The sequence below is a fragment of the Papaver somniferum genome, chromosome 9 (genome assembly GCF_003573695.1).
Source record: "Papaver somniferum cultivar HN1 chromosome 9, ASM357369v1, whole genome shotgun sequence".
Lineage (NCBI taxonomy): Eukaryota > Viridiplantae > Streptophyta > Magnoliopsida > Ranunculales > Papaveraceae > Papaver > Papaver somniferum.
In genome coordinates, this window is record NC_039366.1 from 78960898 (window position 1) to 78978519 (window position 17622).

The window sequence follows — 17622 nt, forward strand, 5'->3', positions numbered from 1 at the left end:
GACAAACATGCTTGAGATAGCAACGCATGCGAGTTCAACCAAGCAGTGCTCTGACAGAACCGATCGTAACCTGTGATGTATCTTGGTATAACTAATCACAATGCTTGATTTATGATTTGCCGATCCTGGTAATTGATGTAATTGGTCCTGGTAACTTGTGTGACCGATCACAAGTGTTTCCATATTAAGTATAACCGATCCAGGTAATCGGCAGAACCTATTGAATCCATGAATGCGATTTGATATTTGATCAATCACATAGTTGTCTTGAAATACAGATGAACCAATTCTAAACTTGTTTGGAAGTGTGGTATAATTGATTTCAAGATTGTAAATATGAAAGATGATTTACAAAGAAAAGATGTCAACATACTTTGAACACGAACAACAACTCTTATCTTTTATTGTTCAAAGATATTCCTTACCACTCAAGGAGATCATGTTCCGAAATAAATTAAGAATCTTCTAATTAAGGTTGTTAGTTTTATATGCTTTAATTAACAATTAAATGCATATCTCTAGAGAATAAAAATTAGTGATGTGCATTTACTAGTTGGAGATTTTTTATTGAGAGATTTCGGGAAATATTGGAAAAAGCATTTACTGGAATTATGAAAACCGAATGGGGATTTATTGCACATCTTGAGAATACTTTCGTTTTTGGAAATTCCTTGGTGTCCAAACATCCTTGGTCTATAAATACCTAAGTTTAAATTTCTAGCAAACTATCCTAAGAGCCATGCAAACTTCATCTTTTTGGTGTTTCTGGTAGAGCCTTCTATCTGGAGAGGGAAGTACCCTAATTAGGAGAAATCTCTTACGCCCGCTCGTTTAAAGACTTCTGTGGGATCAAGAAACTCTACGAGTACCGTTGGTGGGAAACTAGATAATTGCGGTTTTATTAGTTTTCGATTGATTTGATTGACTAACGGTTGTTGAACTTTGATTGCACCTAGTTTATTTATTCTTGATAATCTTATCTTCTGATATGAGATTCACTCAAACTAGATCGAAGTATCGACGGGATCTATAGAATTGTTTGTAGATCTAAAGACATCTTGTGCTAATCTATTGTTAACAGACTCCATTCTGTGTGTGATTCATCACAAGAGATTCAAGTGGTGTTGTGCAGGTTTTAATTGAAGATTAAAGAAGATTTGAAGACGAAGAAGAGTTCTTTTTGGTTACTCATATCTTTGTGTTGCATAAACCTTGATCGGCTGGGATCCAACTAGAATCGGATTTATTGATTAGTTGCGTGAGATCGGCATCACCTTATAGTTTATTGTTGGAATATATATTGATTGATTGCAAATCTAAACTTGGCTACTTCGGTAGTTATTGGATAGATTGATCTAACCAGGCAAAGGAGTTTATTAGCTTAAACGGAAGAGGCTTTGTGTATGACTTGAGATATCTTTATCTTAAAGAATCAATAGAGTTGTTACCAAACAAATTTGTTGTTCCTTTACTGTTTGGAATACAATCCAAAAGAATTGTTCCAGTGCATGCACTCATCGAAGTCGGAAGCGCGGGGATACTGAAGAAACTAAGTGAACTAGGGGTAGTTGCATGGTCTCAACTATACGAAGTTGGTTTAGATTTTGTATAATGGATTGATTATGAGAGTATTCAATTCTGGACTAGGTCCCGAGGTTTTTCTGCATTTTCGGTTTCCTCGTTAACAAAATCTTGTTATGTCATTTACTTTTCTTTTCCGCAATTATAATTGTTGTTATTATAATTTAAAGTAAATTACACAAACATTAACTCCGCTTTACTTGATAGTGATCCTATAGAGTTTGGTTAAGTCCGAACCTATTATCAAGTAATCACACTTTGATAGTTGTATTGTCTCGATCTCGTATCCATAGATGATCACAGAAAGTGTGAATACCGATTTGTCGTATTGTCTCGACTTTGTCCATAGACAATCACTTTCGGTAAGAGGACTTATAGGTGGAAAAGTTTAAGATTGTGGTATATTTGGGTACCCTCGCCTTTTCAATTGGTATCAGAGCAGGCAAACACGAAAAAATCTAACAATTTGTGTTTGGTGTGATCCAACCTATAAAAATTGAATCTATGTATGATTCGGTTAACGTTATGCAAGAGTATGAATACTCAAATGTTGAAGATGTTACAACTTCGTTAACTCATGATCCAGGAGTTACGAAAACATCTGAGTCTATCTCTTATGGAAAGGAAGGTTCTGATAAAGAGTTGGTAAAACTCCTAAAGCCAATAAGATCTCTGTCTACACGGATGTTAATACTAAAAACAAAATCTAATCTTCTTAAGAATGAGATCAGAGAAAAAGACATTTAATTAAATATTCTAGCCAAAGAGAATATGGATCTCACTGTCAAACTATAAGCCATTGGTAAATCTCTTACTCAAGATCAAGATACTCATCCCATAACTCTGACTGATGATGATGTTTTAATTTCTTCTGATAATGAAGAAACTAGGAGTCCTTGTTCGACTTTTACAAACTATTCTTGGAAATCAGATGAACCGGTTCTAAACTTGTTTGGAAGTGTGGTATCATCGGTTCTGTAGATGGTGGATTTTCAACAAGGGCTAAAATCGTGAACTCATAATTATACGAAGCTCTGATCCAGCAATCAGACGTGAGTATTGAGACACGGGTCTCTCATCGAATTCTCAACGGAGAGTACTTTTTCTCAGAGTACATGTAGATATGTAGTCTCACGACTGGACAACGACATATCTCATGAACACTGAACACTTTCAGTGATTATTTCTATATAGTATCACGAGATGGACGGCTCCTAGACAGCTTGCTCTGCTAGTATAGAGCGATAACGTCTTCAGGAACAAACAACGAGTTTACCCTGACTATATAAAGGATATGACTTACCAACAAGCTCATATCGGTATAATTAATGCTCCTAGACAGCTTGCTCTGCTAGTATAGATCCACAAAGTTAATTATTCCTAATTAAGATTAATTCTGACATTCACTGCTGAATTCCCAGAATAATCTATTATTGATCCTATTCCATGGTTGAATCCACGATTGGTCCCATGGAATGGCAATAACAATTGCTCCTATTCCATGGTCGAATCCACGACTGGTCCCATGGAATGGCAATAAACAATTGTTCTGATTCTATGATCGAATCCACGGCTTGATCTCATAGAATAGCAATAACTATATTATCTCATTATTCCGATTTCATGATTGAATCCACAACTGGTCTCATAAATGGTAATAGATAAAACTTAATTACTACAATTCTATGGTCGAATCTGCGATCCCATGGAATGGTAATGCTCACTTTATTATTCTGAATTCGTAGTCGAATCCTCAGCTGATCCTATGAATTAATAATAAACATCTTATTACTCAGTTTTGTGAATTATTCTCCACTGAATTCCACGATTAGTAATAAATAATCAACAACCGGGCGTCTGAGCTACCTCTAAGTAAGCCCCGATTTATATGGTGAAAGTGTATTCAACGACAATGCACTAACAATCACCGCACGAACGAGTATTTCAAAATACAACGAAACGATGAACCTATGCAAAATAGGGAAGATAAATAATTAAAAAATATTGACCAGGATGCTAGGAGCACGGACACACGACCAACCGACCGTGTCGTGGTCAATTCCACGCCAGTTTTATATTTTTAATGCATTTTTATTATTTTCCATGATTTGATGAAAATTCTCTCGTTTTATCAAACCTCCTTCGTCTCGAGGAAACTCCTCGGCTTCATGGTGTTTTCATAAATCCATGAAAATAATATAAAATTAAGGAAAAATAGTGTGGGGCGTGACCATTGGCCAACCGGCCATGCCTTGGTCCTAGCCGGCCCCACACCTTATGGTTCCTCATTATATTATTATTATTATTATTATTATTTCTCTGATTTCATGAAAAAACTCCTTGATTTCATGGTATTTTGCAAAAAATTAGGAAATAAATAATATAAAATTATGAAAAACTTGTGGGACCAGGCCCTAACCAGCCGGCCATGCCCTAGCCAGTCCCACATGCCATTTTATTTTATTATTATTTTATCTTCCTTGAAATTATCAAATTCCTTGATTTCTGAATCCAAGGATCATCATTCCAGATTCCAACCTTAATAATTTTACGACGACCTCATGGTCATTAATTTTATTAATTATGCTCGGTTTAACGACCAGTATTCTAATTAATATTTTTGGTACACTGCCAATAATCCATCAGATGAGCAACACATGCTCAGACGATCAAATATTCAACAATTCGTCACATGAGCAACACTTGCTCAGATGATAAATTTGCTCAAACCAAGGAATATTGGTTCAACAATCAATATTCAACGATTCATCGAATGAGCAATACTTGCTCGCTTCATCGTAAGAACTATACCTCTGTCTCATGACATGTTCAACTCATGAGTTTCAGAACATCATGTTCAACTCAGCAACTACATGGACTCATCGTCCCATCAAACCACGAAGTCATCAATTGACTAACATACCACGAGACGTCAATCGTGTCACTTTGGGGGGATATCACTTAGTTTGGTCTGGAAGTCTACGGCACATGTGTTCAAACACACGACGGAATGTGAGCAAGTCGTGCAATCAGTTGAAGGAATTCACGAGGTAGTGGGTGGAAAATCGACCAAGTCTCCACACATTGAGCAACTGGTTTCAAACACGATCTCCACTTCCCCACTCCTTGATTTCATCAACTGTCACACTTCATGGGGTCATGGTGTCTAAAATTCCAGCAATATAAATAAGTCTCTGAATCATGATTGAATCATCAGCATCAACAATATCATCAATCTCACGTCTCATCGACAACACGATATCATCAACTCATCAATTGAGCAACTACTATCGATTGAGCAATTTCAATCATTCAGAGCTTATCATATTCACAATTCATACACCCACAATCTTTGATTACCATTGATTCCACAAATTTCCCAGCTTCCCTCCTACAGATCAACCCATCCTCTCTTGTGACCGAATTTACTCTGGAATGGTCATTGTCTTGATTTAGGCCGGAGTACTACAAATTGATCTCTCGAATCTAAAGCACCCCCTTGCAGCGGTGTATCTGTGTGAGTTTTAAGATTTCGCTCGGTTCGAGGAGTCTCCTCAGTACGGTCGTCTCCTCAATTCCTTAAAAACCAACAAATCGTTTTTTCCCATCTACAGATTGGCGACCACAGTGGGAGATTAATCTCTCGGTTGAAATCTAACAATCTCACTAGATGGTTGGTCTTAGGACTAATTCAGATCAGAATATTTCAAACGGCAACATTCCTCATGTTACACCTGGCGGCATGGAAGGCAGAGGGATCCCGACTTTGGCAGTGCTAGCTCAAATCCTAGAGGTCTATACCATGAACATGGACCTGATGAAGGAGACGATAAACCACATCCTCGACTTTCTCATCAGATTAACATCCGAGTTAGGTGGTATCTCCGCTCCAGAAGCCTCAACACCGGGGACTGAAGCGTCATCTGACCCTCAAATCAACAGCTTCACCACATACGAGAAGCCGGTGGAACAAGAGGTCACACATTTTATTAAAAATCTATGTGAACTCCTACACTTCTCCAGAGATCAGCGCACAAACACATTTTCAGCACTCACCAGATATCATCCAGCGTGCAAATAACGCCACCAACACCGTCAGTTTAAGAAGCCTCCCTAGTGCCTGGGCATTCGATCGACAACATCTCTTTTGGAGAAGAAGATCGCATGACAGATGAAGGACACAACCGAGCATTGTATGTTACTAGTTTCATCAAAGGCACCGAATTTAGAAGAGCTCTTGTCGATACCGGTGCTTCCACCAACATTGTCACTATGAAGACTCTCAGGATGGCCAGATTCCCACAAGGTAAAATCGTTCGTTATCCCATCCTAATGACAGGATTTGAAGGAAGTCAAAGCCATACATATGGATATGCATACATAGATTTGAGGGTTGGGCCGATTCGATCGAAAGCAAAGTTTCATGTGATCGAGCAAGAACCTGACTACCACATAATACTGGGACGCCCATGGCTCCATGATAACAAGGTGGTTTCTTCAACATACCATCAATGCATGAAGGCTCTGCTCGACAACAAGGCGTTCATCATCTCCTTATGCTCCCATCTATGATACTGAGTTCCTTGAATCTCAAAAAGGCGTCTCGGAACCTCCAAGCAGGATTCGCAGTACTCCACTTCCAAGATGGAAGACTATCGAGAAGGCTGATAACGATCCGTCATCCTCAGCTGCTAAAATGATCAAGTTACCTACCACACCGACTAAACGCCATAATGATCAAGTCTCAACTCCAGGGTCAAACTTCACGACCGATCGAGATGTAGAAGGGAGACTCATTTATCGCCGACGGAAAGGTTAGCAATTAATCGGGGAGAACGATGAAAAGTCTCCCCACAATGAAGAATCATGTTAGAGTGAGCTATCACTTGAAGAAGAAGTCCAGGATGCCCCGCGAAAACTACAGGACAGCACTGACGATATTGAAACAATCAACATTGGGACTGAAGACGATCCAAGACCAATCCTGATCAGTTCAGCACTATCACCAGAGGAGCGGACCGAGCTGATAAAATTGTTGAAAGAATATCAATATGTCTTCTCCTGGACGTACGAAGAAATGCCGGGTCTGGATGACAAACTCGTCACCCATCACCTGCACATCGTCCCTGGTTCCAAAGCTGTCAAACAACCGCTCAGACAATTTAGACACGAAGTCGATGAGCAAATCAAGGTTGAAATCCAGAAACTGTTGGCAGCAGAGTTCATCAAGCCTATTCTTCATCCAACGTGGATAGAAAATATGGTACCTGTTAAGAAGAAAAATGGTCAAATCAGATGTTGTGTCGACTTCAGGAACTTGAATAAATGTTGTCCAAAGGATGATTTTCCTCTACCCAACATTGACATGCTCGTCGATGCAACCAGTGGTCACGGTATGTTCTCATTCATGGACGACTATAATGGGTACAACCAGATCAAGATGTATGAACATGACGCCAACAAGACTGCGCTCCGTACTCCCATTGGGAATTTTCACTACACTGCGATGCCCTTTGGATTAAAGAATGCTGGTGCCACCTATCAACGAGCCATGACTGCCATATTCCACGACATGATGCACAAGCAAGTAGAAGACTATGTTGATGATGTGGTGGTAAAGTCGAAGACTCGAGCATCTCATCTCGAAGTTCTAAGGCAGGTGTTTGAAATATGCAGAGAATACAAATTAAAAATGAATCCTTTAAAGTGCGCATTCGGAGTTTCTTCAGGAAAATTCTTAGGATTCCTGGTCACGGATGAAGGGATCAAAGTCGACCCAGACAAGGCAAAAGCTATTACCACCATGCCTCCTCCACGTACCGTGAAGGAACTACAGAGCTTTATGGGAAAGGTAAATTATATTCGACGCTTCATTCCTGGATTAGCTCAACTCATTGATTCATTCACACCTCTGCTGAAAAAAGGAGCAAGCTTCACCTGGAAAGCTTTTCAACAAGAAGCTTTCCATAAAATACAACATATATTATTGTCACCGGCCGTCATGAGGTCTCCAGTGCAGGGATGACCTATGATTCTTTACACAGCCTCCAGTGACGTCGTCATCGGCGCACTCCTCATTCAGGAAGACGACGAAGGCGTCGAAAGACCGATTTACTACTTCAGCCGCACAATGAGAGATGCTAAAATCCGATATCCAAAGGCCGAAAGGGCATGCCTGGCATTGGTACATGCAATCCAGAAGTTCAGACATTACTTACTATCTAACAGGGTCGTACTCATCTCCAAAGTTGATCCCATAAAGTTCTTGCTATCAAAGCCAGCCTTGATAGGGAGACCAGCGAAGTGGCTACTCCAGATGTCAGAATTTGACATAGCTTCCACACCACCTAAAGCCATCAAAGGTTAAGCGGTCGCAGACTTGCTCGCTGCTTTTCCAGGGAAAGACACAACAACACTACATGAAGAAGTACCCGGTGAATTCCCAGACATCTTGGTCATCAAAGAAGAAACATGGATTCTATACTTTGATGGATCTGCCACCCCTACTAGTGACACCGGAGGAGCGGGCATAGTACTGGTGTCTCCATCTGGTGAAGTTTTCTCACATTCGTTCAAGTTAGATTTCCACTGCACCAACAACTTAGTAGAATATGAAGCCTTTCTATTAGGATTATCCTTGTCCAAGCAAGCAGGAGCAACACACCTTGAGATAAGGGTGGATTCAAAATTATTGGTCAACCAGATGAATGGAACGTATTCTCTCAAGGAAATCACACTTGCTCCATTCAGAACTGAAGCTCAGCGACTGTTGACCTATTTTGCTGACGCAACGATCGTCCATACTGGACGGACTAACAATAGGCATGCTGATTGCCTAGAAACTCTCGCCTCCAAGCTGCAATTTGAAGGAGAAGAGAAAACGATCACTGTACAGAGGCGTACCGTATCTTCAACTTGGATCACTCAGATAGAAGACATTCCAGCAAACGATTGGCGAGCACCCATCATTCATGAATTGAGCAGCTCTGTTTAAGAAGGCCAAGTCAGCCTCAAAGAATTGAAGAACTACTTCTTGCTCCATGGAGGAATATACTATCGAAACCCTGATGGATCTCTATCACGATGTCTTGGGAGAAACGAAGCGGAAGAACAACTCAAGCGCATACATGAAGAAATCTGCGGGCAAACGTTAGTGGTAACACTTTACAGAAAGCTTCAAAGAATGGGATACTACTGGCCATCCATGGAAACTCAGTCAAGAGCTTTACAAGGATCTTGTCCTGATTTCCAAACACCTCCTCATCACCTGGAGATTTTAACAGTCCACCGCACCGGGGAATGGAAGGAGCCTTACATCAAATACCTCCGGGATAACGAACTACCACTGGAAAAGAAGCAAGCAGTCAAACTCATTCAGAAAGCTAAGAGATTCGTCTATCTCGATGGGATCTTATACCGCAAAAGCTTTGGTGGGAATTTACTGAGGTGCTTAGCCGAACACGAAATCCCTACAATCCTGAAGGAAGTACATGATGGAGAACATCAAGGAAAGAGGAAACTATTTCTCCAAATTCATGAGAAATATTATTGGCCAACCATGGAAGATGATGCAGCCGCACACGTTCAAAGGTGTCACCAATGCCAAACCCATAGTAATCTCATCCACACTCCTTATCTCCCATTGAATTCTGTGAATAGTCCATGGCCTTTCTACAGCTGGGGACTAGATATCATTGGGAAGATCAATCCAGCATCTTCAAAACAACATGAATACATCATCACTACGACAGAGTACTTCACAAAGTGGGTCGAAGCTATTCCTCTTCGAAGCATCACTGGAGTTACGATTGCCTCCTTCATTAAAGAGCACATAATATGCAGATTCGGAGTTCCTAAGCATATCATCACAGATAATGGAACTCCTTTTGCCAATCAAGATGTTGAGAAGCTGCTCAATAAATATGGGATCAAACAAATCTTCTCCACACCTTACTATCCACAAGGAAATGGTCAAGCAGAAAGTACCAACAAGACTTTGATCAGGATTATCAGTCGGACGATTCATGACAATCCTCGATCATGGCATGAGAAATTACCCATGGATCTATGGGATTACAGAACTACACCAAGGAGATCGATCGGTACTTCGCCATATTCCCTTTTCTATGGAGCCGACGCCATACTTCCAGCAGAAATCAAAGTTCCCTCAGCCAGGATTGCAGCATCCAGTGGTGTACAATGGGATGAGGCTGAAATCTCCAGATCAAGGATCGCTGAGCTAGATATGCTTGAATCAAGGAGAACCAAGGTGGAAAATTATGTGGAAGCTTACAAACAGAGGATCTCCAGAGCCTACAACAAAATGGTAAGACCTCGAACATTTCAAGTAGGAGATTTGGTATTAAAGACGGCAAAGCACATTCCACAAGACATATCTGCTCCTAAGTTCTCTCCTAAATGGGAAGGGCCGTATGTTGTTATCAAAACAGTGTCTAGCGGATACTACAAAATTTTAGCAATCAATGGAGGAAAGAAAGGAAACATCATTAATGGAAAATGGGTCAAAGCTTATTATGCCTGATCCACGAAACAAACTACCTCTTCATCATTTCAAGCGTTTTCAAAAATGTAATTTCATTCCTCCAAAGAGCATGCGAATGCTCCTTTGTTCATTAAACATTTCATAAATGAGAAAAATTCGTTCATACCATGATCAACTGTTTCACCTAACTAGAAACTCAGATTTATTCAAAAAACAACAACCACAAATGCTCACTCAGAGCAAACCATCCAACAACGGATAATCCCTGTAAGAAGCCTCGTCAAGCTTCTTAATCTTAGTCTTTTCCTTCAAGTCTTCGACCGCTTTCTCAACCCTTACTGACTCCAGAGCCAGTATCCTCTTCTCATCCAGTAAAGCGGCATTCATGGAAATTGCATCGGCATCCTCTGCCGCCTTATGAACCTTGATTATCTCAAGACGACGATGGATCCAGCTTACATTGAATCGCAATATCTCACAATTCGAGATCATTTCATCCCATTTGTGCAGTTCATGGTTTTTGACGTCTCGCAAATGCATCTGGTTCATTTTCTCGATGATCGGCAATAGCCCCGCTACCGTGGTTAAAAGAGTTGGAAGAAAACCTTTCCACACTTCTGTGGTAGCAATGTGACCATACCTCTTCCAAATCTTGGTGTACAGAGGCGCATGACATTTGGAAATCACGAATCCACCGACCACTTCATTGTCTGGGAAGGTATTAATCAATGGAGCTTCGAATAAGAGTCCAGCGGTTGGGTATTCATGAACATGGACACTGTCTCCAGTCTCCACGGATCCTGCAGAATCTTCACATGCCTGGTTGCTGCTTTCCTCAACCTCAACCACGGTCACAGACTTTACACTCTTTCTTCGTCTAGCATCGACGACGACACGGACATCCGCCTATGATGAAACGAAGGAGTGTTAATCCCGGGACTCAGTACAATCTCAAGAGTCATAGGTTTACTTACAGACGATCCAGCTTCAGCACGAGCCGATCCATACCGGGCAGAAGCTCTAACAGTCCGCTTAGGCCTTGCATTATGAGGAGTAGCATTCTTCTTACAGTCCTACGACAAATCATTCTCTTGTGATCAACAATCTCGATCGAACAGGGACAAGAAAGGAGAAGAATAAGAAGTGTACAACTTACTGAGATAGACGTTGTTATTTCACGCTTCAACTGAAGATCATCTTGAGAAGAAACGCTATTGCTCGACGTAACGACAAGGAGGTAGGATCAAAACTTCTCTGCACGATGAAACTGACTCAGGAATGGAATAAATATTTGCGTGGATCATAGATTTGGAGTCTTGAAGATATATATATCAGGCGATAATCTACACTCGCGAATAGTCAACTCAGTTACGAGTTTCACTGAAACCCTAGGCTTCAAAGATCGATACTGAAGACGCGGAGGAAAATAATGGGGACTGAACATCACGGGTCAAAGGATAGGCCACGCGGCCTTGTACACGTCATGAATTCTCAGTCGTGCGTTATGTTACTTCTCATGAAAATCGACAAGTCATGATGAATTTGGATGTATGGACATTGGTCCATGTCATGGATTAGAAGAAATCGACGTTAACAAAATGTTCATCATTCATAAGAAAAGTATAATTGAAGTAAAGTCATTTAAACAGTCAAAAGAAAGATATCCACTATGAAGACTAAAAGGGAATGCTCTAACGTCTAAAGAAGATGGAAGTAAAACTACTTGTCGGACTAATCCGAATTGTCAGATTCATCGTCAATATCCTTCTCGGAATCATCTTCTTCAGAGTCACTGTCAGAATCATTGGTGAAGTCCGGTGGACGGAAGATAATATCATCATCATCTGAATCCGAGTCATCTTCTGCTGCAGCTTCAGCTTCAATTTTCTTCATCATCCTCTGATGCTCTCTTTCATATCGATCAGGCTTGATGTAACGCTCGGATGGTTCCCATGTAATCTCTTATTCAGAAGCATCAGAATCAGAAGGCACTCCATCCAAGAATCGACGCTTCTCCTCAACCCTCTGTCTCTTACGCCGGGTGCAATCTTTCTCACGTTGACGGGCATCCTCCTTTTTGTCTTCAGCTCCTCTTTTCTTGAGTTCAGCAAAAGAGACTCTTCGCTCACCCGAGGGAACATTAGGCTTCGCCCCTTCATGGGTAACCCTAGCCTTTGATTTTGCTACAGGAGTGTCGGAATCCTCATCATAAGAGCCAGGGGAAGAAGAGGAATACCAGTAATCGTAATTGCTGTTATTGTTGCTCGACATTTTCTGGAACCGGGAGATCAAAGATTACTACTATGTAAACAAACCAACATCAGCAAAAAAAAGGTAACTCTGAACTCTTACCTCTTTACAATTCTACTAATGGTAGTAGTTATGCCGTAAGAGTTAACACCTCAAAATCGTTCGTCTCTTCGAAAACTGCAAAAATGAACGAAACTTTATTTAATTTCCGAAACTGATTTTTCATGAAATCATGGACACAATTTTCATAATGTGAGCATTCACACAACTGACCTATGAAGTTTATAGCAATAAAATATTTCATCATAAATATATCGTCTATCTTCGAAGGTTCCACAAAACACACGCTTTGATTTTTCGAAAAAAGCAGCAATTAATGCAACTTGCATACATAAATTCTCAAGGATTTTTATCTAATGAAAACAAATTCATGCAAATAAAATATACCATCATATTTTGCACAATATATGTCACGGCTGCATATAAAAAAAACTATTTTTCCTTCGTATCGTCGTTATTTGTCTTTAAAACGAAGGATTATTTCAAAAATATTGTGAAAGCTCACATCTCATACATATGATAAAGTTTTGTATTTACATGAAAGCTCCTAAGAAAATTTTTATCACTGGACACAAGTTCATCATATGAATTTTCCTTCGAGTCGTCGTAATTTATCTTTAAAACGAAGGATTATTTCGATTTCGTGAAAATTTACTCCTTTTATGATAAAACCGTGGCACACATGAAATCTCATACACTGAGTTTTATCACTGGACCTAGGTTCATATACTAAAAAAAAAAAATCTCTCCTAAATCAGGGATTATAGTTAGTTTTCAAAACTAACGATCGAACGAACATACATTTTCAAAAACGAGGGTTTTTTCATAAAACTCACACTAATATACACACATGTATATAACTTCATCAGTATTAAAGCATGAAAAACCTATGATACTCATGGAAATCAGCAAAAACAAAAAAAAAAAAAAAAAAAAAAAAAACACTTGGGCGAGTCGGCCGGAAGTTGGTCGGCGGCGAAGCTCCGGAATTTTTTTTTTCCTCCACTCGCTGCTGACGTGAAGGTGATGGAGAGGTGATGAAGGTGCTGGCCGTGTGTGTGAAGGAGAAATAAAAAAAAAGGATTAATTCCTTTTATACCAAATTTTATTTCCAAAACCTAATTTCACAAGGATTTCCTTATTGGGCCCGGACCGCGAGTCCTAATCGACCAAGGACTCATCGTCCAAACCAGAGGTTCAACATCAATTTATACTCATCAAACGACGCTCCAATCATGACGTTGAAGCCTTCATCAAGTCGTGGTTTGCTCATGCTCTCTAAATCCGGTAACGTCTCAACTTACGACTAAGTTCAATTACTGGTATTATTATTTATGGCCGGAAAATCACCATTTAATGTTGACTGAGGAACACCGCTTTCCTTAGTAAGCAGGGGACTTAATGTATATGGTGGATTTTCAACAAGGGCTAAAATCGTTAACTCATAATTATACGAAGCTCTGATCCAGCAATCAGACGTGAGTATTGAGACACGGGTCTCTCATCGAATTCTCAACGGAGAGTACTTTCTCTCAAAGTACATGTAGATATGTAGTCTCACGACTGGAAAACGGCATATCTCATGAACACTGAACACTTTCAATGATTATTTTTATATAGTATCACGAGATGGACGGCTCCTAGACAGCTTGCTCTACTAGTATAGAGCGATAACGTCTTCAGGAACAAACAACGAGTTTACCCTGACTATATAAAGGATATGACTTATCAACAAGCTCATATCGAGATAATTAATGCTCCTAGACATCTTGCTCTGCTAGTATAGAGCCACAAAGTTAATTATTCCTAATTAAGATTAATTCTGCCGTGACATTCACTACTGAATTCCCAGGATAATCTATTAATGCTCATATTCCATGGTCGAATCAACGATTGGTCCCATGGAATGGCAATAAAAATTGCTCATATTCCATGGTCGAATCCACGAATGGTCCCATGGAATGGAAATAAACAATTTTTCTGATTCTATGATCGAATCCACGGCTTGATCTCATAGAATATCAATAACTATATTATCTCATTATTCCGATTTCATGATTGAATCCACAACTGGTCTCATAAATGGTAATAGATAAAACTTAATTACTACAATTCTATGGTCGAATCTGCGATCCCATGGAATGGTAATGCTCACTTTATTATTCTGAATTCGTAGTCGAATCCTCAGCTGATCCTATGAATTAATAATAAACATCTTATTACTCAGTTTTGTGAATTATTCTCCACTGAATTCCACGATTAGTAATAAATAATCAACAACCGGGCGTCTGAGCTACCTCTAAGTAAGCCCTGATTTATATGGTGAAAGTGTATTCAACGACAATGCACTAACAGTCAACGCACGAACGAGTATTTCAAAATACAACGAAACGATGAACCTATGCAAAATAGGGAAGAAAAATAATTAAAAAATATTGACCAGGATGCTGGGAGCACGGACACACGACCAACCGACCGTGTCGTGGTCAATCCCACGCTAGTTTTATATTTTTAATGCATTTTTATTATTTTCCATGATTTGATGAAAATTCTCTCGTTTTATCAAACCTCCTTCGTCTCGAGGAAACTCCTCGGCTTCATGGTGTTTTCATAAACCCATGAAAATAATATAAAATTAAGGAAAAATAGTGTGGGGCGTGACCATTGGCCAACCGGCCATGCCTTGGTCCTAGCCGGCCCCAAACCTTATGGTTCCTCATTATTTTATTATTATTATTATTATTATTATTATTTCTCTGATTTCATGAAAAAACTCCTTGATTTCATGGTATTTTGAAAAAAATTAGGAAATAAATAATATAAAATTATGAAAAACTTGTGGGATCGGGCCCTAGCCAGCCGGCCATGCCCTAGCCGGTCCCACACGCCTTTTTATTTTATTATTATTTTATCTTCCTTGAATTTATCAAATTCCTTGATTTCATGGTATTTCTCTCAAATTAGGAAAAATTCCCTCAAATCATGAAAAAATACCTAAAAAATATTAAAAATTATGAAAACTTGTGGGACCGGGCCCTAGCCGGCCGGCCATGCCTCCCACGGCCCCACACGCCCTTGTTTTTATGATTTTAATATTTTTTGCTTCCTTGAACTCATGAAACTCCTTCACTTCAGGGAAACTCCCTAAATTCATCAAAATTCTTTAAATCCATGGTTTTTTTCATAAAATCATCAAAATATTATAAAATTAAGGAAAAGGCACCACGGGACCGTGGCCACGATCGGCCGACCATGCCTTGGCCTCGGAGGTCCCACGCCTCCTTATTCCTTATTTTATAATTATTTCCCATCATCTCATGGTGTTTTCCTCAGTTTCGTCGAAACCCTAATTTTGACATATTTTCTTGAATGGATGCTCAATTGCACGCCATAAAATATCAAAATTCTCAGGACTGAGACGGGGACGCCTTGGGGACACGAGCACGCTATCTTGACCGACCAAGATTGGCTCTTTGGCTTACAGAAGCCGGTCCCATCAAGTATCACGGTTTTGACCTAATTTGCACAATTGCACGTATTAGGTCCAAGACTCTTCCAAACACTTTGGATTTTCATGAAGTGATTATTGGGCGGTCACGTGACTACCCAGGGCCGGTTTCATGACCCCATGGTCGGTCCCTCACTCCGTCATAATTAATTAGGTTTTCTCACCTAAGGCTCGGACGAGCGTTTTCGAATAAATGATTAAACCAGCATTTGATCATTCTTTCACCAACAAATTGTCAACTCTTCAGGAGTTCTTTGTATTTGCTCACGTGAGCATATGGACACTACATGGTTGATCCACGGTCCCATGTAGTCGCTCCCTCCTTCGTCCCATGGTTAAAATTCTGACGAACCATGAATTGATCAAATTAGGGTTTCTGAATCCAAGGATCATCATTCCAGATTCCAACCTTAATAATTTTACGACGACCTCATGGTCATTAATTTTATTAATTATGCTCGGTTCAACGACCAGTATTCTAATTAATATTTTTGGTACGCTGCCAATAATCCATCAGATGAGCAACACATGCTCAGACGATCAAATATTCAACAATTCGTCACATGAGCAACACTTGCTCAGATGATAAATTTGCTCAAACCAAGGAATATTGGTTCAACAATCAATATTCAATGATCCATCGAATGAGCAATACTTGCTCACTTCATCGTAAGAACTATACCTCTGTCTCATGACATGTTCAACTCATGAGTTTCAGAACATCATGTTCAACTCAGCAACTACATGGACTCATCGTCCCATCAAACCACGAAGTCATCAATTGACTAACATACCACGAGATGTTAATCGTGTCACTTTGGGGGGATATCACTTAGGGTTTTGGTCTGGTAGTCTACGACACGTGTGTTCAAACACACGATGGAATGTGAGCAAGTCGTGCAATCAGTTGAAGGAATTCACGAGGTAGTGGGTGGAAAATCGACCAAGTCTCCACACGTTGAGCAACTGGTTTCAAACACGATCTCCACTTCCCCACTCCTTGATTCCATCAACTGTCACACTTCATGGGGTCATGGTGTCCAAAATTCCAGCAATATAAATAAGTCTCTGAATCATGATTGAATCATCAGCATCAACAGTATCATCAATCTCACGTCTCATCGAGAACACGAGATCATCAACTCATCAATTGAGCAACTACTCTCGATTGAGCAATTTCAATCATTCAGAGCTTATCATATTCACAATTCATACACCCACAATCTTTGATTACCATTGATTCCACACATTTCCCAGCTTCCCTCCTACAGATCAACCCATCCTCTCTTGTGACCGAATTTACTCTGGAACGGTCATTGTCTTGATTTAGGCCGGAGTACTACAGATTGATCTCTCGAATCTAAAGCACCCCTTTGTAGCGGTGCATCTGTGTGAGATTTAATATTTCGCTCGGTTCGAGGAGTCTCCTCCGTACGGTCGTCTCCTCAATTCCTTAAAAACCAGCAAATCGTTTTTCCCCATCTACAGGTTCCAAGATTGTAAATATGAAAAAGGATTTACAAAAAAAATAAGATGTCGACATACTTTGAACATGTTCAGTAACTCTTATATTTTATTGTTCAAAGATATTCCTTAATAACTAAGGAGATCCCGGGCCAAAATAAGTTGAGAATCTTTTAATTAAGGTTGTTAATTTTATATGCTTTTAATTACCAGCAATTAAAATGCATATCTCTGAAAAATAAAAATTGGTAATGTG